General features: G+C 36.7%; 1 protein-coding gene and 1 pseudogene across 4 annotated transcripts in view; one reads left to right on the forward strand and one right to left on the reverse strand.

Annotated features, from left to right (window-relative positions):
- MAN1A2 (mannosidase alpha class 1A member 2) overlaps positions 1-22,809 on the forward strand; it is a 267,616-nt gene that overhangs the window by 23,769 nt on the left and 221,038 nt on the right. The window lies entirely within an intron of this gene.
- Positions 15,651-15,787, reverse strand: LOC130457614 (U2 spliceosomal RNA; annotated as a pseudogene).

Consider the following 22,809-nt stretch of genomic DNA (forward strand, 5'->3'; position numbering starts at 1 on the left):
CATTTACCACTGGACATTTGCCATGCTGACTTCCACATGTGGAATGAACTCCCCCTAAAGGTAGATGCCTCTTATAATTTTCCTTTTAAGAAATAACTAAAGTACTGTTTTCTTCATAAAATCTTTTTTGAACCCACCCTGCTAGAAATGATCTTTGAAGTCTTATTTCTCAGTTTAAACTCTGCACGTAATCATATTTTAAATTGTATTATAGTTATTAGTATACATATTTTATTTGTATTATAGTTATTGTATTGTATATTGTATAGATGTTGTATATCTTTCTTTGGGTACTTTATATCTTGTGTGACAAGGAAATCACTTTAAAAGACTGATATATATTAATTTAAGGTCGCCAAGGAATTCAGCTATGTAATTCCTAAATGAAAACTCAAGTCAGCAGTCAACCTTTTATGGAGTTTAATTACAAACAGGAGGAAGAAAGGTATTGAGAGAGAGAGAGAGAGAGAGAGAGAGAAAGGGGAGAGAAGGGAATAGGGCTTAAATACCCCCTCTGTTTAGGCTGGGCCAAAAGGCCCAAGCCCTTAGATAGCTGAGGCAAAGAAAAGAGATCAGTCCCTATCACTCACGTGACCAAAATGGAGAAACAGTCTCAGGGGCCTCCACCTCCAGCCTCCTTCAGAGCAAGCTTCTCAGAGCACCACCTCTCAGAGCAAAACCTCTCCAACCACCTCTCAGTCCTCAGACCCCTCTATCTTTAAGGAAACCATCTCAGTTCCCTCCCTTCAGTTCTCACATCTACCAATCACTGTCCATGTCTTCCCTGTGCCAATCCTGGCTCTAGCTTAACCCAGGACCGCCCAGAGGTCTGCCCCTTTGCACAAGTCTGTTGAAGGTCATATTCTCAAATAATTAAATTTTGATCTATGCTGCAGCCCTTCCTAAATCCTGTTAGGACTGAATAGGGTGGAGATTGTAGTTCCAAGACCTGGTTCTGTCATTCCAAGTATCTCTATTGTATCAATTCTAAAATCAATCATGACTCAAAGAACTTCCTGTTCTATGCTTAAGCATAGGTCAAAGCCCTTTCCATTGTTCAGCAAAAGGTTTCTGTCCTAAAGTAATCTTAAGTAGGGAGGAGAAGGACCCTCCCATGCCAAGGGGGTTCACATTCCAATAGACTATCAGTAGGAAATTTTTCAAGTATGAAATTTCCCAATGGTGAAATTTCCAACATTTATAAGTCTAAGAAATTTTAAGGTTTACACTTGCTTATGAGACTTAGTGAACATAACTGTCTATATTATTGGTGATTAGCGATTTTAAGCTCTTGGACAGCAGAGACTATATAATTCTTTTTTATCTTAACATTCTCAAAGCCTAGCACAGTGTTTTGTGTATACACAGTAAGTATTTGAGATAGCTATCTCCAAATGATTTTGATGCACACCACAATCATTTTAAAAAGTTTTAAAAATGTACTCTTACTATATGTAGATTTTTTAAAAAATTATATATCTGTACTATATAACGCTACTCATGATACCTTATATACCACATATGATATGTGGTATACAATACTATACATAGTATAGGCTAAATTTGGGCATCAATGTCAATCAATCCCTTTATTAAATATTAGTTTAAAAAAACCCTTTATTAAAAGTTTTTTTGTCTGACATAATTTTTCTTAAGAACATGAAGGTGTCAATTATACCATTACTTTGTCAAATCATGTCAAAATTCTTGGTATTGTGATTGAGTAGTACCTTGATCATGTGGTTCAGCACCAGAAGTTGATATATTTTTATTAATGAAAATGACATCTAAGCAGATGTATTATTGTCTGCTTTGCTGCTGTATGTTAATAACCATTGGACATTTCTATTTGACATGAAGCTGAAATCTCTTTTATGAGTTATCTTCTTATGTAAGAATGTGAGCTCTTGAGAAAGAGGTATGCCTCTTTTTGTATTTCCATTGCTTTGTACTTCACACGTGATTATTAAATGCTTTTTAATTCATTTGAGTTAATCAACTCCTGAATAGAAAATGTAGAGTTGGTGCAAGTAGGATTTTACTGTTGGCAGATAGAGAACATAGAATGTTGGGACTGAATTTAATTTCTAAATGATCATCTTAGAATTTTAAGGTGGACTATACTAGAACATTATTTTGAAGTTTGTTTATAATTAGCTCTATGGAATATTTATTTAATATATTATTAATTAATTAAAATCAATAATTTATTTAATCTGTCTCCTTTTAAATAATAATAATAGTAACACCAATAATGGCAATAATAATATTAGCTAGCATTTGTATAGCATTTTGAGATTTGCCAAAGTATTTCACATGTTTTCTCATTTCTTTCCCTCATCAGCCCTTTGAGGTAGATAGCTATTTCAATTTTTTCACATGAGAAAACTGACTTGTGTGGGATCACTTAGCTAGTAAGTTTCTGAGTTGGATTTGAATTCAGGTTTATTTTAATTTCAAGGCCAAAACTCTTTCTTACTATGCAACCTTTAACTCAACCATAATTAAGAGAGCAATCACAAATTTTTAAGTACTTCTTTTTTCATTACAAACTTATGCTGTCAATCTAGTGTTCAAGGTCTTGGTTTGTGACATTCATGAATGTAGTTGGAGATTGATTGCATTCCAAACTCTTTTCTGAGATCAGTGAAAGTCTTGTGGGAGCATTTTTCTATTACTACACTTTTCTAATATTTCTTAGATTTGGAGATCTGAGCTGTTTGTAAAGATTGTTATCTTTAACTTTCTATAGGAGCATCTGATTTAGCAATAGATCTAATTGTGTATCACTCAGGCCTCCATCTTTTTAAAAGAAGTTTTTTTTTATTCCAGTAACAAATTTATACATGTTTTCGAAGATTACATGATTCATGTTGTCTCCCTCCTCTTTACTCCCCCCCCCCCTCCAGGAATTGACAAGTAATTTCTCTGTGGCCCCAATCTTTGGAATACAGTCCCTTCTTTCCCTAACACTGCCACTCTGGTGCAAACCCTTACCACTTCATGTCTTGATTATAATAGCTTGCCGGTGGGTCAGCCTGCTTCAAGTCTTCCCCCATTCCAAAGTGAACCATATTCTACCACCAAAGTGATTTTCCTAAAGCATAGGTTCAATTGTGTTTCCACTAGTCCCGCCACTACCTAGTCAGTAAATTTCAATGTCTCAATTGCCTCCAAAAAAAAAATCATTTGTTAGGTGTTCAAACCCTTCATAACTTAGCTGCTTCCTGCCTTTTCACTCTTTTTCTACTTTGGTGTATCTACATATTCTTCACTTCATTGACACAGGCCTCCTTGCTATTTCTTGAATGAGACACATCCATTTTATCTGGCTAGCCCCCCATGCCTAGAATGCTTTTCCTCCTCATCCCTACCTACTAGTTTTCCTGGTTTCAAGTTCCAACTTTGTAATTAGAATTTTGTAACCCCAGGACGTCATTTCCCAGAATTCCAGTTACATCCTTACATTTTGGAGATGAAGTTTTTGTAACCCTGCCCCCCCCCTCCCCTTTTCTCCTGCTATTGCAATTGGAAAAACTTCACTTCACACAGGTTCTTTCTATTTCCTCTACTTCAAATGATTATTAATAAATCTTATTTAATACTTGGAGTTATTGGATGTTAATTTTAATCTCACACAATTAAAAGCTCATCTACAAAAAGGCTTTTTCCATCCCTTCTTAATTCCAGTGCTTTCCCCTGGTTAATTATTTTCAACCTGGTGAGTTCCTTGAGGGCATGGATTGTCTTGTTGACACATAGTAGATGTTTAATAAGCATTGATTGATTGGTACACGGGTATATATGTGCATGTATGTATAATGAGTTTACAAATCCTGAGGCTGCATTAAAAAAGTTTTATAATTTCTTTACTCTCCTCCTTCTGCTTAATTCTGGGATCAATTCATCCTCCATTTGTACTGTCTTATCGCAGACATACATACTTATAGGCAGCTTCTTTAAAGTTGTCCCACCAGCTACCTGTTGGATCTTTTACAGGAGGCATAGCAGTTTTCTAGGATTTGTGACTATCTGTATACCATTTTATCCTCAGACAGCAGCAAATAGAAAATGTCACCCTGCACAAGGAATCTCTTCAATCTGGATTCTATGTTAAATTCTCTTCTATCACCATGAATAATTGGCAAGTGTCTGTCTCCCTATTTTATGCCTTGCCTGATGTTTTATGGTCAAAAGGTCATTGAAGAATGTTTTTTATTGTTCGCTCTTTTGTGGAATCTTGAATAATTTTGAATTATGAATGGAAGATACTTTGTTGATAAAGAACCATTAATCAGTATTTTGTTCTACCAAATCAAATACTTTTTTCAAAATAAACAGTAAGCACAATAAAATCATATTCTCTACATTTTTCAGTTACATTTTACATAGTAAAGATTTGGTATATTGTATGTCACTTGCAAAAACCTGCCTATTTCTTACTAATACTCTGATAAGGTTTCTTTCAGTGTGTGTGTAGATGACTCTTATAAATATTTTGGCTAGAGGGAAAGGTAGGTATAAGAGTCAGAAGATGGTGTTCTCTTGTGTAAGATTATTTTTTTTTTTTGGTGGGGAAAGGTTAAGATCTGAGTTTTTTTTGGTGTTTTCTTTTCTTCTGTGATTTCCTATTTTTGCCACTAAATGTTCCTGGAATAACTTTTACTAGTTGTTCTTGCTATACTGTCTTCAAACTGATTTTGTCCAGGCAGCAGAACATTTAGAGAAAAAAAGGAGTTGATAGCATTCCTGCCCTTTGTAGTAGGTTTTTTCCCCATTAAAACATTTGCATTATAAATATGGCTGTTTGTAGCAGTGGAACTTGGGATTGTTAAAAGGGTCCCGTGGGTTAGCCTACCCTCTTCTTTCTATTCATTTCTGATTCCAACTTACCCTTTGCTATGTTGTATCTGCCCTTAGATATACATATTAATATATTAGTTCAAATGACTAGCCAGCCACCAGCATTTCTAAACAATGGGATATTTTTCATTCATTTAATTTCCCCAAGGATTACATGCAAAGGATGTGGTGAAGAGGTTCTCAAGAAAAATGTATGATTTAAGAGTGATGGGTGGGGCAGTTAGATGGTTCGGTGGATTGAGAACCAGGCCTGGAGACAGGAGGTCCTGGGTTCAAATACTTCAGATACTTACTAGCTGTGTGACTCTGGGCGAGTCACTTAACATCTATTGGCTAGCCCTCACTGCCCTTTTGCCTGAGAGGGAAGAAGATCAGTAAGAAGTCAGGTGAGGTAAGAATGCATAAATGAGTTGTTATCTATACTGTAAGAGTTAAAATAGTTGGTTGTCATAAACTGTAGTGATTAAAATAGTGGAAGATATAAATTGTGGCAGATAATAGAGTTGGAGAGTAAATTGTGACCACTGAAAATATGGTTTCAAGACAGTGTCTTGTTTTTAAATCAAATATAAGGTAGTCGCCAGGGAAATATTCCCAATTATGAAATATACCAAGTCAACTGGGTTTTATAGAGATTTTAATTAATTAATACAATGAGGAATTAAAGAAAGAGAGAAAAGGGAAATAATGAGAAAAGGATAGGCCGGCCCAGGGCAGCCCTGGCCAACCCAGGCCCAAGTCTTAAGAGAAAGATCAGTCAGTCCTTAATCACTCACCACAAGATCTGTCCAAGCAAGGATTCTAGTGACACCAGGCCAGCTTCATCTCAGCTGATTCCACCAGCCCAATGCCTGAATCTGAAAATCCCTCCAGCTCTATCTGAGCTGTCTTTTAAAGCGAATTTTCTCCTATGTTACCTCCCCTAAGTTCTTACATCTGCCAATCACAGTAGACCTTTTTCAAAGGACAGACCATTCTTAGTTCACACCTGAATAGACTAATCCTTTGAGTAATTCACACCTGAGTAGACTAGAATCTCTGAGTAAGTTCTCACTTCTTTGCTCCTTATAAGTTCACAAGTTGCTTGACCTTTAGTAGGTACTTAGCACCCTTTTATATTAGTCCTAAAATATGCATAGTTTAAGAACTTTTGTCTTACTATAAGTATGGGTTTAAGTACTTTAATTGTTCAGCAAAGAGTTTACAACTTTATCTTCTCCTAAGGCATGCTTAAGTATGGTGAAGTAGAGTTCTCACATTCCTGATCTAAGTAGCTTCACTGCCCAAGTGAGGAATGGTCTTAACCCAACCTTATGAAGTAGGGTCTGGGAATTTTTAAGGTTCACAATACTGATAAAAAGACAATAAATTTGGAGCAAGAAGGAGCCTTAGAAATCATCAGATTGAATCTTTTGTTTTATAGATGAGGAAATTGAGTACTATAGAAACTAATTTACTTTCTTGAGGCTATATATATAGTAAAGGAAGACACTTAATTGAAGTATAACTACTACACTAGATTTAATTCTCTTAATTTTTAAATAAATCAGGCCAATTCTGGAAACATTTAGGTATAAACTAGGAGCTAGAATACAAAGACGGATAAAACACAGATTCTGATCCTTGAGCTCACAATCTACTTTGTAGGTTTAGGGGATTATACTACTATTTTTTTTTCTACTAACCCTTACCTTCCGTCTTAGAATCAATACTGCGCCAAGGCAGAAGAGTGGGAAGGGCTAGGCAGTGGGGATTAAGTGTCTTGCCCAGGGATAAAAGTCTGGGGAAAAGGGAAATATGAATCATTGTTTTGATTTCTATGTCAAACATAGGGATAGCAAGCTAGAGTTAAAGCAAACTAGAGATACATTTTAATGTAACATCTTAAAGGCAGAAAACAGGAAAGTCCAACCTTAGGACTTGCTGAACAGCTGCTTGCCATGAGAGAGGCCATCTACCTTGGCATTGGTATTCACCAGTCCCACAGGAATTGTTGGCCTCCTTGATCCTGTGCTTCTTAGAACTGATCAGTGGCTTATTATCAGTCTCTTCTGAAATCAGAAACAAATATCAGTTAAAGCCTAACAACCAATGGGAGGTTTCAGCAATTTAAAAACTTTTGGATATACAGTGTTAGGGCTGATAGACATTGTAAACTGATCCTTCAATATCAAAATATCAATACTGATTCCATAAATTCATTTAAAAAATCAAATTTAAATTAGGAAGAAAGAAAAATGAAAAAGAAAATCAAAAAGGAAGTCATATTGCACAGCCCATTAAACAATGGGCCAGTCAAACATAGGCATAACAAAAAATTTATCACTTAAAGTGAAAGCTATTGTCTTTATAGGTTGGCCATGATCCATAGTTTGAATTTACATAATTTTTTCTCTTGGTAAAACCTTGACTTTATAACCAGAACATACTAACTGAAGATAACATTTTGTTACAGAATACCCTACATTAGATGAATTTATAAACCTAAATCAAAACCAAATTAAAAAAACAAACAAGCAAGCAATAAAATGCAATGTGTGTTGCAGGATACAGTTACTCAGTGATAGGAAATAATACCCATTTTACATGAGAACAATGAATCCAAGAGTCTTTTTCTCCAATTTTGATAGCAGTGAGAGTACTTGGAAAGGGCCTTCCCAGGTAGGATGAATTCCTCTGACTCACTGAAAATTCTTTTCATCCTTCTTGTCTCTTTTGAGTGTAGATCTGCATTTATGATTGTATCACTGAGGGCTTTTTTCTAGGGGGGAGGGAAGCAGATTGAAATAGCATCAACAAGACGTTGAGGTTTGAAAAGGAGTAAACACTTCCAGGCTCCATTAGGTCCCTTCCCCTTCCTTGTGCCATCAGAAATCCTGATTTTTTTGACCATTCCTATCATCCTTTCTTTGTTCATTCCTCTGGGGTCCCCCACAGTGACTACAGTTTCCTTGAGGGGTGTTATGGTTGGGGTTATGATTTGCCTTATTAGAATTATTAGACCTGTTGGAATTTCTATCGCTATTATCCCTCCAACTTCTGTTCCTATTTTCCTGATTCTTTTTCCTACAATTCATAGCTACATAGCCTTGCTTACTACAGATATAGCATTGTATTGACCCTTGCTCTGCTAGAGTCCTTGCCATCTCTCTCAAAGGAGCCATGATTTCCTCAATTGCTTTTGTTAAGATAGGGGCTGACACAGATGCCTCTTTTTCCTTGTCCAAATCCTCCTTTACTGCTCTTTTCCTTTTCTTCCCTTTCACAGCCTTCAAAAACATAAGATTGTTTTTGCTGTACTTTTCAACTGCTCGGGGTCCATGCTAGACCAGTCTGGACAGTTCTTCTGAAAATACTCTATAATTTCTGGAGAAGAGTGATGATCAAAATAGTCTTCTATAATCCAAGAATCTTTTTGTTTTGAAGAATCAAGCCCAAAGTGTCTAGCTCCTAATTCTACAATCCTATCAAAAAAGTGGGTTTGGTTACTCATTGTTCCCTTGGTTAATATATTAAAATTTTACCCAGTTCTCTCTTCTTGAGGAGCAAGACTTCATACCCCTGAATAAAGCATCCCTGGCCTCACATAATTGTATATAGTCCTCAGTTTCATTTGGGTCCCATTTTGTGTCTTTTAAAGGCAATTTTTTCCCATTCTCATTTTGAGAATTATTAGTAACTGCAAGGATGGCCTATCTCCCTCAGTAAGTAAAGTATACATGAGACCCATTACATTAATCCAGTTTGGATTATATGTCCTAAAATATTTTCAAACAACTTTATTACATCAAAGTGTAACAGTTAAAATTTTAGGGGGGGAAACTGAGTCATGTAGAAATTAGTTTCTCTCTGCAAGGAGTATTATATTTTTAGAGGTTTATTAAAGGTTAAGGATTAAAGAAAATTACAGAGTAAGAAAGCATTTTTAGGTAGTTCTTATTGTTAAGTTTTTGTGTTTCTCATCACATTTCAGCCATTGTACTGTGATATGTAGGAAAAAGCATTGAGTTAGGCTTCAGGAGATGATCAATGTTGTAGTCTCATCTCTGTGATCTATATCACCTTAGGCAAGTTACTTAACTTTTCTAGGACTCAGTTTAATCATTTGTAAAATAGAAGGGAAAAGTTCTACTAGATTATCTCTCTGGTCCCTTCCATTTCCTATCATCTGTCTTCCTACTTTTATTGTCTACACACAAGTAGAATAAGTACAGATGTCATTCTTCACTAATATTCTCCAGTAATGTTTACCACCAGTACTCTTCTACTGGCAGAAGTCTTGTTGATGGATCCCAGGTCTTCCATCTTTTTGAGGAGTTACTGTTTGGCTTCTCCCAACTACTTCCATATCTGTCTCATGGTTTTGTAGTCTCCAAAGCTATGTTGTGGTGGTTTCAGCAATTCATTTTTAAATAAAGTCTTGTCTCAGTTTCATTTGAGGAAATCATTCATTAGATTTTTCAGCAAAGTTTCATTTTCTTATATTAAATTGATGAAGTAAAGCGGCAGCTAAAGCACAAAAAGAGTACCAAGCATGGAGATAGGAGGACCTAGGTTCAAATTTGGCCATTGATACTTCTATCTGTGTGACCCGTGGCAAGTCAGTTAACCCTGTTTGTCTAGCCCTTACCACTTTTCTGCCTTGGAGCCAATACACAATATTGACTCCTAGACAGAAAGTAAGGGTTAAAAAAAATGGCCAAAACAAGGTACTCTTTGTCTTAAGATGGTTCCATTTTATTATGTTGCTTTTACCTGTGGATTTTTTAGTTATACCTAGAACCCCAACAGCTCCTGAATAGGTTCTTTGTCCCCTCACATACATATTTCTTTTCTATGAACTTTTCTTCCTTTTATATACTTCATCTGTGAGGGGATTCATTATGACTGACTTAAAGCTTTAAAGTCACCGAAATTTCACCCCAGCTTTGGTGTCCTCCCACCTCGCCTAGATTAATATGAAGTGTTCCTTCTCTAAGGGACACATCCTAGTTATAGTATATGTATTTTTAATAATATTTACCCCCAATTACATATAAAAATTTATATTTTAAGTTTCACCCTTCTCTTCCTCATTGGGATGGTAAACCAATCTGATATAGATTTTACTCATGAAGTCATTAAAATTTTTTTTCACAATAATCCTTTTGTGGGAGAAAAAAATGAAGAAAGTGAAATATAGAATGCTTTGGTCTGGATTCAGAATTCATCAGTTCTTTCTCTGAAAGTAGCTGACTTTTTTCTTCATAAATCCTTGGAGATTGTCTAGGATCAGCATATTGCTGAGTTTCCAGGTTTTTCTGAAATTCTTTTGCTTGTCACTTCTTATAGCACAATAATATTCCATTATAATTCTATACCTCAACTTACTCAGCCTTTCCCCAGTTGATTGGCATGCCCTCACTTTTTTACCACCACAAGAAGAGCTGTTAGAAATATTTTGTACATAGAGGTCCTTTTCCTTTTTAAGAAAAATCTCCTTGAGTTACAGACTTAGTAATGGTATTTGTGGGTCAAAGGGTATGTATGTTTTTATAGCCTGTTCTCTAGAATGGTTGAGTCATTTCTCAACCGCTTCAGTAGTGCATTAATGTGTCAATTTTTCCACAGTCCTTCCAACTTTTGTCATTTTCATTTTTTGTCATAATAGCCAATCTGATAGGTCAGGTTGGTACCTCAGAGTTGTTTTAATTTGCATTTCTCTTAACTAGTAGTGATTTAGAACACTTTTATATGACCTTAGATAGCTTTAATTACTATATCTGAAAACTGCCTATTCATATCCTTTCACTATTTATCAATGGAGGAATGCCTTATATTCTTAAACATTTAACTCATAGATGTATTTGAGAAATGAGATTTAGATCTGATGAGATATTTCCTTGTTTCCCAGTCTACTCACATCTGGTCTAGGAAACCATAGAAAGATATCAACATCTTTCACAAATTTTTAAGGTTAGAATAAAAATTAGATTGGTTGCATATATAACAAAATGTGGCCACTGTCATATTTTTTTTAAATTAAAAACTTTTTTCAATTATTAATAGTCTGTTTTTTCTATTTATTAACCTTCCTCCCCCAAACCCCTTTGTAACAAATAAGCATAGTCTAATCCTGCAATGATTATGCCCAAAAATTTATGGCTTGGGGCAGCTAGGTATTTCACTGGATAGAGCACCAGACCTGGAGTTGGGAAGTTCTTGGCTCAAACCTGGCCTCAGACAGTTCCTAGCAGTGTGACCCATGACATGTCACCAATTGGCTAGTCCTTATTACTTTTCTGCCTTGGAACAAATATGAATTCTAAGATAGAAGGTATGGATTTTTTTTTAAAAGAAACAATTTTGGCTTATCCTACTCTTTGATTCAATCACTTCTTTGTTGAGAGGTATGTCCTGAAATCATGACTGGTCATTGTGTAGATCCTGTCCAATCTATATGTTATCTATATGTTATTATTGTTCTATATGTTAATTGTTTAACAACAACATATGTTAAATATGTTAATCATTATATAATCTATATGTTAAAAAAGAATCCACACTACAGGGTTTCTAATAAGTTGTCCTGTCATCCAGCTTCTGCTTGAAGAACTGAAGATGAAACTTAATTGTTTCCTGAGTTCACTGCACTATGTTCCAAGTCTGGATAGTTCTAATTGTTAAGGAGTTTTTCCTAGCTTTCAGATATACTAGAAATATCAAGGACATGTTTGAAATGGGCTGTGTCCTTACCTCATCACTTCAGATGATGTATTCTTTATTGTTGTATTGGGTGATTCTTTGTGATCCCTTTTTTTGGGTTTTCTTGGTGAAGATATTGGAGTGATTTGTCATTTTCTTCACTAATTCATTTTATAGATGAGAAAACTGATCTCTTTTTTAGGGTTTTCTTAGTAAAGATAATGCAGTGGTTTGGCTTTTTTTTTCCAACTCATTTTACAGATGAGGAAACTGAGGCAAATTGGTTTAAGACTTTGCCCACGTCACATAGCTAGGAAGCATCTGAGCTTGGATTTGACCCCAGATCTTTCAGACTCTAGACCCGGTACTTTACTTTGCCACTTAGTTGCCCCAACATAATCTTCATACTTTTATAGGTAGATATCCACTAAACATTCTAGTCTTCAACTCTTAGATAAAAGCTAAGAAGGTCCTTTCCTTGCCTAGGAATCTAATTCTTGTTAACTCAGTTTACTCTAATTAATATTTAAATAGTGTATTTAATAGTAAACAACTTAAAATTCTTCCAGCTCTTATTTTTGAAATGATGCAATTAGATTTGTTGTCTTTACACTGCTTCAAGTTTTAATATATATAATTTATATTTGATAATAAATACCTCATTTTGTAAGAACGCTTTGAGAACATTGAAGAAAATGACACTAAGTACAGTATGTAAATATATGAGAATCCTAGTGCATATATAGTATATTAATTTTGGCTCTGGAATAATGAATTGATAATCCTTTAAATAATAGGTGTTTTAGATATCCTATTCATTGTATTGCCTTTGACACAAGTTTTTAATTTTTATTAAAAAAAAAAACACAAACCCATACCTTCTGATACTATCAATTCCAAACTAGAAGAGTGGTAAGGGCTAGGCAGTTGGGGTCAAATAACTAGCCCACGGTCACACAGCTAGGAGGTGACTGAGGTCAAATTTGAACTCGGGACTTCCTGTCTCCACCTGGCTTTCTATAGCCACCTAGCTGCCTCAGCACAAGCTAATTAAAAAACAAAAACAAAAACAAAATTGAATTGAAATAGTTCATTGAGGAAAGAAGAGAAGACATTGTTATAATGAAATAACAAGGACTTAAAAAATTATGGTGTAATCGTTACTGGGAATGTTGCTTCTTAGACTTCATGTAGTTCCTGTTTTCCCTCCTTTATGCAATTCTTTCCTGCCCTATGTACTTTGAGCTTTTTGCATTCTATTGGTTATTTAACATGTTTGTATGTCATATCTTTTCTGCTCAATGCTAACTTCATTAGGGCAGAGATAGCCCCTTTAGTATCTATACTTTGTACAAGTTCCTTGAAATAAGGACTGCTTTATTTTTTGGTCTTTGAATCCTCAGTGCCTGATCAATAATACTTAAATACTTGAGCTATTGGATAAGTAGGCAGCCAGATTGTATAATGGTCAGAGCACTGGGCTTTGAGTCAGAAAGACCTGAATTCAAATGCAGCTTCAGACACTTAAGTGTCACTACATGACCGTGGGCAAATTTGTTAATAGCTCTATGCTTCAGTTTCCTCCCCTCTACAATGGGAGTAATAATAATAATTGTGCTTATTTCCCAGGGTTGTTGTGAGATCCAAATGAGATAACTTTTAAATTATTTGCAAACTTTAAAGTATTACATAAATGCTGGCTATTTAATAAGTATCTGATCTGTACCTTTATCTAAATCATTGATAAAAATATTCAGCTGTGTAATACCAAGCACAGATCTCTGAGACATTTCACTAGTGATCTCCTTCTAAGTTGACATTAAACTATTAACTATCACTCTTTCACTTTGTCCTTTAATTTTGAATACACTTAATTGTACTGTTATCTACATTTTTGTCTTATATCCACAGAAATAGTATGAGAGAATTTGTCCAATATTTTAGATTTAGATGAGTTAACTTTTAGACAATTCCTTTGATCTCTTTAATCCATTTTAAAAGTAGAATCACTTAGCAGATAGCTGAATTTGAAGCTAAGAAAACCTGGGTTTAAAATTTGCCTGTGTGATATTTTGGCCATCTGTCTGTCTTTGGACATATCTCTCAACCTCTCACTGTTCTAGACAACTCTCTAAAATGATTAAGTTGAAGAGGAAGTGTTGACCTGCATTGGTAGATGGAGGTTCCTCTTACCTAGGAAGACCTCCTAGGTCTGGTCCCTATCCTTTTGTAGTGTTGGAATTTTGTCCAAAAAGAAATGAAGCTAATCCAATATAACTTATTTTTGCTGAAGCCATGCTAGGTGCTTGTTGCTTCTTTTTCTAGATGTTCACTAACTTTTGTTTAATACTGTGATGAATCATTTTCAACTACTACTGCTACAGTATTGCTGGTGGTATGGGGGATTGAGCACTGGCCTTGGAATCGGGAAGATTCATTTTCCTTAATTCAAATGTGACCTCAGTCATTAACTAGCTCTCACTAAGTCACTAAGTGACCCTGGGCAAGTCACTTAACCCTATTTGCCAGTTACCTCATCTATAAAACGAGCTGGAGAAGGAAATGGCAAACCGCTCCAGCATTTTTGTTAAGAAAATTCCCTGGGGGTCATGAAGAGTCAAACATGACTGAAACAATTCAATAAGTACTTTTTGTAAGGGGTTGCTGAGTTCTTTTTAGAGCTGTCTTCTTCCTTTGGTGTCCTGCCATGCCACTCACCTGTAGTTCCAAGAAGCTGTAGCATGTGCAGTGGCCACATCCCAGTAATCTGTCTTGACAGATGGGTTAAACCAGGTTGAAGATAATGGTAGGGCCAAAAACTTGTCAATGAGTTAGGGAGGTGTCTATCCCAATCATGTGAAGACTTCCTCCTCACAGAAGGGATGGATGACAGCTGGGTGGCTCAGTGGATTGAGAGCCAGGCCCAGAGATGGGAGGTCCTGGGTTCAAATTCGACCTCAGACACTTCCCAGCTGTGTGACCCTAGGCAAGTCACTTAACCCCGATTGCCTAGCCCTTACCACTCTTCTGCTTTAGAACCAATACACAGTATTGATTCTAAGAAGAAATGTAAGGGTTTAAAAAGGGGGGGGGGCATGGATGAGAACAATTTGTTCCAACAGCCTTGAAGGAGGTAGAAGCCAGGCACTGTGGAGCCTTTAGAGCTTGGTTAGGCATTGAAGATGCCAAGGGCATTTGCCTGCATGTTGGGCCATTAGAAGTTAACTTGATTTTTGTTTTTTCACTGGTTGATAATTCTGAAAGAGAGAGGGAGATTGACAACTATGTTAAATCCAATTTATGGATGAGTTTAAAGACATCACCACTGATGCCATTTTAATCCTCTGTGAGTATGAAGGGCAGCTGCCATCACTTCAGTAGTGTAGCTCTTAACCCATCCACCCCTTATCTTTTGTGCTTGCTCTTCTGGTAGTTCTTTAGCTGACCAACCAATATACTGAGAAGAGTGTTCCTTGGGTACTTTTAACTTTTTGGTGTGTGTAATGGACATCTTGGCAATCTGTACCATTTCCCAGAATAAGGTTTTAAAATTAATAATAGTAATAGGATTACAAAGAAAACAAATTATATTACAATTTCACTATCATGATATTAAGGGGAAAAGTTTATGAACCTTACTTAAGAATCTCTGCAGATCTCTTAATAGTAGTCATTTTCTAGAGCATGCTCCTTAGGGGGGGAGCATATGGATTGTCCATTGGTTATTCTTCTTTCTGAACTCATGACTGGCTCACCTTTTCTAAGTACCCTCTGTGACAATATTCTTTGTACCATTTCTATGCACCTTTTTGTTTGTATTATACTATATTATTTGTATTATACTTTACTTTTTTGTATTTTTTTGTATTTGTATTATACTATACTTACACTTAAAAGATTATTCAGTTTGGTAAGCATTTACTAAATTATAGACAGCACATGTAAGACATTGCCAAGGGTGAAGGATTCAGAGGAAATAATGAAAAACAGTATTCACCCTTTAAGAGCTTATGGTTTACTATTGGAAAATATGCATATAAACATAATTTTGGGAAGGAGAGAATACCAACATGAAGGGATTATTAAAAGCCTCCAAAAGAGGCAGAATGTGAGCTAAGCTTTGAAGATAGTAGAGAATCCTAAACAGTTGATATAAAGGAGACATGTACATTCATGTTTTTTGAATCATGTAGGTTTTTAGATACTACACTTGATCTTAGCCAAAAGGCTGAGAAGTGATCACATAGGTTTTTAGAGATAATCAAACAGACAATGGCAAATGAATAATTTTTTCCATGCCTGATGCATAGATGCATCATTAAAATCATTTAACTTTGTTTTAAAAGTTATCTAGCTCTTATGCAAGAGGAGTAACTAACTGATCATTAAAAATGACAACTGTGTCAGAGGGTCAGTCATTGGAATCGTTATGACTCCTTGCCAATAAGGGAGATTTTAAGATGAAACATGACAAAAATATCAAACTTGCACCTTTATTCCACTGTATGTTTCTTCAGTACTTTTTAGCTGAACTGCAATTTTTAATTCTTTGGAGTTTGTAGTGTTTTGGGACTTTCAGACATATAGCATTACTGAATATTGATGTTAAGCAGATGGGGATTTGGTTCAGTGAAAAACTTGGGCCATTAAAAGAACTACAACATTTCCCAAATGCAATCCAGCCTGTTCTTTTTAATTCTGGGTTAAGTTCATTGTCCAGGAGTTCAGACTTAGGATTTGAAATAGAGGGGGTTAGGGGATGGGATATGATGGTATTTAGGCTAGTATCAGAAGTATAACCTTGGTTCTGGGAAGATCACTCAAGCACAGAGCTGGCAGAGCCAGACCCTGAGAAGATACACACCCACAAAGATGATATATAAAAGTTGTTTAATTGTAACTAGGGAAAGGTAAGAAGGTAATTGGAAACCTTAAGCTATAAGTGTTTATCTAAACCCCACCAGATCTAAATGTCCTATTACCAAGAATCTTCTTGAATCAACTATACTAAACTCACCTATCTATCTAGGGACTCAGATCTATAAATATCCTACGCTAACCCAAAACAAATGCCCCCTTTTGGTGGTAATGGAGGTAGTTAAGCAGCTAGCCAAGACAGAGCCAAAGGAGATGGTTTGGATCCAACAGGATCTCAAGCAGAATCTCACAGACATATGATTCAGTTGAACAGGATCACTTAAGAAGCTCAACAGATGGTTCAATAAGGTACAGGGAAGCAGATAGAATGGAGAAGTCCAGATATATCATGGCCAGAAAAGGAAGGTATCCAGTCCCTCCCCAGGTAAAGAGAGAATGAATCCCAGGATAAGCTAACTGACTCTTCCTCAGTGGAATTCTAGAATTTCTCACTCTATTGTCAGTCTGCCTATAACAGATTAGAAAGAGAAAGAAAAGAGACACTGAACCACCCAATATTTTAAAAAAGTTTAACAAAGGTATGGAAATGATTATGCTGAGCAAGGATAAAACATCAATTCACACTTCTCATTGTCTTCATATGGAAACTCATTTGGTTAGAAGGATGTGTTTAATTGCATAGTAGGGGATCATACATCAAGTCTGAAGGGCACTGACTCCTTGGCGTGATCGTTTTGTGCCCTATGGGACCAGGAGGTTGCTTCAATTTTTTGACCTTTACTTACCTAGATGAATCAAGTCTTGGGACAGCTTCTTTCTTTTAGAGGAAACTAGCCTGGCCCATGTAGTAGGAACCCTAGGAGATGTTGCTACTACTACATTATCCCACAAATACTTCCTTATTCTTCTCCATTCCCTCCCTGCCAAAAGTAGTAACTATTTGCCTCTTGGACTTCTCAAAGCATTTGTTTACATGTCACTGATGCCTTATATTTACCTGTGCATATATATTTATATATATGTCGTATTCCCCTCCATGATCTTAGGTTCCAGGAAGTTAGGAGTTGTTCTGTATGTAAAATTTTTATTTTACATAGCACTCAGCTGAACTCAACATATTCTTATTTAATATCTACTTTGTGTATATATGGTGTTTATCATAGTAAGCACAAATTCTGTAGTATTCTGTGGAGCTTATAGTCTGTTGTGGTGGAAATATGTTTAATACAAGGGACACAAAAAAGCCACAGGATTGAACTAGATGAACTTGGAAGATTAGAAAAGTGTTCCTATGGGATATGACACCAGAGTCAAGCCTGGAAGGAAAGTAAAGAGGTGAAAGGCAGGAGTAATTTCATCATATGAGTGACGGAACTAGATGATGACTGTGATATTAAATTTGGGGAGAATAAATCGATTCCTTTGCATTAGTGAAAGCGCAGCAGAGGTCAGAAAACAAATTATCTAAGTTTTGTGCTATAGACCTCCTATACCATAAGAGGAAATAAATGAGGAGTTTGGGAAACAGGTCACAGACATGCCAGAGAAAGACAGTATCCTAGTTAATGAGCTATATCTTGATATAGGCTTTGCCAAAAGTGGAACAGCTAATTATTTTTTGACTTGCTTTAATGTAACTGGATTTTCCTTGAGTTCACAGAGGGTGCAAAGTTCTGAAATGAATCCCAAATACTAGTCTTTGTTAAATGGGCATCAGAAAGGATCAAATTTAATTTATATTTGACCTAAATCAAGAGAATCATCTTTTCAGTTTATTATCTTGATGAACTTTGTATTTTTGATACTTTTTGCAATGAGAAAATCATAGGATCATAAGCAGTCAACTAGCATTGATTAAGCATTTAATCTGTGCCAGGAATTCTGCTAACAAAATAAGACTGCTCTCTAGGAGCCCAAAGTCTAATAGGGAGATAATATGTATAAATAAGACAAAAACAGAATAAATTGTAGAGAAATAGTGTGGGAAGGCACTAGGACTAAGAGGGATCAGAAAAGACTTCTTACAGAGTATGAGACATCTTAGCTAGGACTTGAAGGGATTTAGAGAAGCAGAAGGTGGAAATTCCTGGAGTTGGGAGGTGGATTGTCTTGTTTAAGAATCAGCAAGGAAGCCTTTGTCATTTGATCATAGAATTAGGTTTAAGAAGATTGGAAAAGTAGGAGGGGGCCAGATTGTGAAGGGCTTTGAATGCCAAAAGAGGATTTTAAAGTTGATCCTGGATATGATCCTGTAGTTTATTAAATGAGGGGTGATATGGTCGGGCCATGTAAGATCAGTTTGACAGCTGAGTGGGATATAGCCTAGATGGGGAAAGACTTTAGGCAAAGAGACAAACCAAAAGGCTTTTGCAATATAGTCCACACATGAGGTGATGAAGTCCTTAACTAAAGTAGTTAGTGTAAGTGGACAGAAGGGGATGTATAAGAAAAATGTTTCAAAGGTAGAAATGACTAGACTTTTACAACATAACCTCTCATTTCCCTCTCTGGTTTTTGTTTTAGTCCCAGGAGGGTCTCCCTGCCTTTCCCAATATCTTCAGCCATCTTATTAATTTCCTATTAATGTGAGGGGAGAGAAGGGAACTTTACAAGAGATATTTTGATAGCATAAACCAGTAGGGCTGACAGCAGATTGAATGGAGGAGGCAGAGTAAAAGATTGAGTTTTAGAGGATACACTTAATTTACAAGGCCAAGTGATTGGGAGGATAGTGATTCTTTTGCCAGGAATAGAGAAGGATTTTGAGGGAAAGATAATGAGGTTATTGAGGAATGATGATAGTGGGAGAATCTGGAAGGGGGCAGTGGGAAGCAAGGAGTATTTTTACTTCCTTTAGCATAGTCAGGATATGTGAAAGATAGAGTGAAAGTGCAACCAGTGCTGGAGAGGGTGGCCGAGGTGCAGAGTTTACAGTAGGGAGCCCCAGGTCTTTAGTGCTTTCAGGAAGGTGGGAGGAGTAAGAAAGAAAAAGGTTTAAAATGAACATTTCTTGTCTGTGGAGCATGCATACACAGTGGAAGGGGTGGGTGGACAGAACTAGAGTGGGAAGTTTTGTGTGAGTGTTGTGGAAGGGGTAGGAAAGTTTGTGTTAATGGGGTTGGGAGAAAGGGATTGGGCATTGGGATACTCTGGAGAGAATTTGCATGATAATAGCAGAGAGTTCAGAATCACTAGAGTGAGAAGAGACTAGCTGAGAATTGAAGATTAAGTTCAGTACAGTGAGCCTCCACAGAGTCCAAGCATCCTGTGTGGCTGTGATGCAGGCCAGAGGATAATTAGAAGAGAGTGTACCTCTCTCTCACTCTCTATTAGAAAGTCTTAATTGATAACCTACTAAGTGTTGTAAGAATTAGCTTTTAGCAAAAGCAAGAAGCAGGAGATCCCATAGGGCCTAAACTGGGTCAACATTCCAAGAACACTGAGGAGCCTGAGAGACAGCTGAGACTGACTGTTGGCTCTCTGGGAAGAATACAGAGAGGGAGTGGAGTTGGCTCTCTGAAGGGATATACCATATAGTTATTATTATTATTAAAAAATTCTTACCTTCTGTCTGAGAATCAAAACTGTGTATTGGTTCTAAGGCAGAAGAGTGATAAGGACTAGGCAATGGGGGTTAAATGACTTGCCCAGGGTCACACAGCTAGGAAGTGTCTGAGGCTAGATTTGAAACCAGACCTCCCATCTCTGGGCCTGACTGTCAATCCACTGAACCACTCAGCTGCACCCAGTACCATATAGTTTTAATGATCACTGCTTTATAGTATAGTTTGAGATCTGGTACTGTTAGGCCACCATCCTTCACATTTTTTTATTTGTTCCCTTGATATTCTTGATCTTTTGTTCTTCCAGATGAACTTTGTGATAATTTTTTCTAATTCTATAAAAAAAGTGTTTTGGTAGTTTGATAAGGTATAGTACTGAATAAGTAAATTAATTTAAGTAGGATTTTCATTTTTATCATATTAGCTCATCCTACCCATGCATGAGCAATTGATGTTTTTCCAATTGTTTAGGCCTAGTTTTATTTGTGTGAAGAGTGTTTTGTAGTTATGTTCATAAAATTCCTGAATTTGTCTTGACAAGTAGATTCCCAGATATTTTATCTTGTCTAGAGTGATTTTAAATGAAGTTCCTTTTTCTAACTATTGCTACTGGGTTTTGTTGATAACATATAGGAATGCCATCCACATTGAGAGAAAGAACTGTGGAAGTACAAATGCAAAAGCAAAGCATATGATATCGCTTATCACATGTATATATGGAAATGTAATTTTGGAGTTTAGGCTTTAAAAAATTGCTCTATAGCAAAAATGAGTAATATCAAAATAGGATATCAACTGATAACATTTGTACAACTTAGTGAAATTGTTTGTTGACTCTGGCGGGGGGGGAAGGAAGAGAGGAGGGAAAGAAAATGAATTATGTAAACATGGAAAAATATTTAAAAATTAAAACGTAACAAACAAAAAACCCCCCAAAAGATATTGAAGCATAATTGAAAAAATAGACTAGAAGAGATTATATGGTATGATTTTTGTGTCCTACCTTTGGGGAATCTGGTTTTCCAAAGGTTTTTTAAAAAAGTCCTTCAACTAAAAAAGTATAGAATGAAAAATAGCAGATGGATAACTGAATGCTACATTGTCACCTGTGAGAGTAAAAAATCTGAAAATGCTATTTTAAGTAGATTCTCTATAGGGGACTTAGAAAATGACATGGATAAGAATTGAAGGCTTAGAAAAGGTTGTGATTTGAATTCAGATTCTATATGAATTGATGGTACACAAAGTAAAGCAGTCAAAGAAAAGTAAAGCCAAGGCCTACTTGTAGGATTTTCTCACTAGACTCAGGCTTATATTTATTACAATGTTTTTCTCTTAAACATAAATCATTGATCATATTTTAATGTGACCTATAGTGACCAAAATGTTTCAAACAATAGCTGTTAGCAGTTAAAACGTATATGCCCAGTGCCCGTCATATAGTAAATGCGTATTAACTAGATGAAGAGAATTCATGGTTTTCTGTGTCTTTTATAAAGAAATCTCACCACTAATTTTTTGTTTTTATTTCTTTAGATTAGTTTAGACTTGAATACTTGTCATCTGTACTGTCACTGTATAACATTTGCCGATTGAGTGCTTTAAAAGACTTTTGTTAAGTGAGAGAATTTGATGCCTAAACAATCACAGAAATCAATTTAGTAAATGTTATGTATTGTTAAGGCATTGTGCTGGGCGTTATTCATGAAAATTCCAAGATAAGTGAAAAAGGAACTTCTATTTTAGTGGGGAGATATAGGATACCTACAAGTAAGTAAAAATAAGGTGTACATAAAGTTAGTTTTAGTGGTAGTCTCTCGGTGATCGAGAATGACTATGGTCTTTGTGCATTATCCTCTATTGATGTACCCTCATGTGGCTTTGGAGTCCAAAGGCTGAGGCGCAGAGTTTGTGGCACACGGGGCCTGGGACGCCAGTTGTTACGGGAGGTGCGGTTGTGGCCTGGTGTCGGCGTTCACGCGCAGCGGCAAGACGTCGACATTGTTCATCTTCAAAGGTGGTGGCGGCATGGTGAATGTGGGTTCGCCAGCTGCTTCTGTCAGAGGCAGCGAGTTCTAGTTGCTTTGGTGTAATGCCAGCCCACTTCAAGTTGGACTTTAGCTGATCCTTGAATCTTTTCTTTGGTCGGTCTTGTTGCCTGAGTCCAGCTGACAGTTCACCGTAGAATACCTGTCTTGGTCTTCGCTGTGGGTCCATGCGGATGACGTGTCCAGACCATCGTAGCTGGGTTTGGAGGACCAGGACTTCGATGCTGGTGGAGTTGGCTCTGTTGAGCACTTCCTGGTTGGTGATTCGGTCCTGCCATCGGATCCTCATGATTGACCGGAGGGAGTGTTGGTGGAACTGCTCCAGCTGTTTCATGTGCTTCCGGTACAGTGTCCATGTCTCACAACCGTACAGGAGCTAGCTGAGGACCACTGCGTTATACACTTTGAGCTTCGCAGTGCTTACACCGCTGTGTTGGAGGACTTTGGAGTGCAGCCGCCTGAGTGCCTGGCTGGCCTTTTGGATCCTGGCATTGATCTCATGGTCTAGGGACCAGTCGTTGGTGATGGTGCTGCCCAGGTACTTGAAAGTGTTCACGTTAGAAAGCTGCGTGCTGTCGATTGTAATGCACTGCTGGTTAGTTGGCCTCCCTGGTGCAGGTTGGAACAGCACCTCTGTTTTGCTGAGACTGATAGTCAGGCCAAACAGTTTTGTTGCTGTAGAGAACCTGTCCACAATGGTTTGGAGATGATTTTCTTGGTGGGCCATGAGAGCACAGTCATAAAGCTAAGTAATTTCAAGATGGAGACAATGC

Source organism: Monodelphis domestica, chromosome 2, assembly GCF_027887165.1.
Source record: "Monodelphis domestica isolate mMonDom1 chromosome 2, mMonDom1.pri, whole genome shotgun sequence".
Taxonomy (NCBI): Eukaryota; Metazoa; Chordata; class Mammalia; order Didelphimorphia; family Didelphidae; genus Monodelphis; species Monodelphis domestica.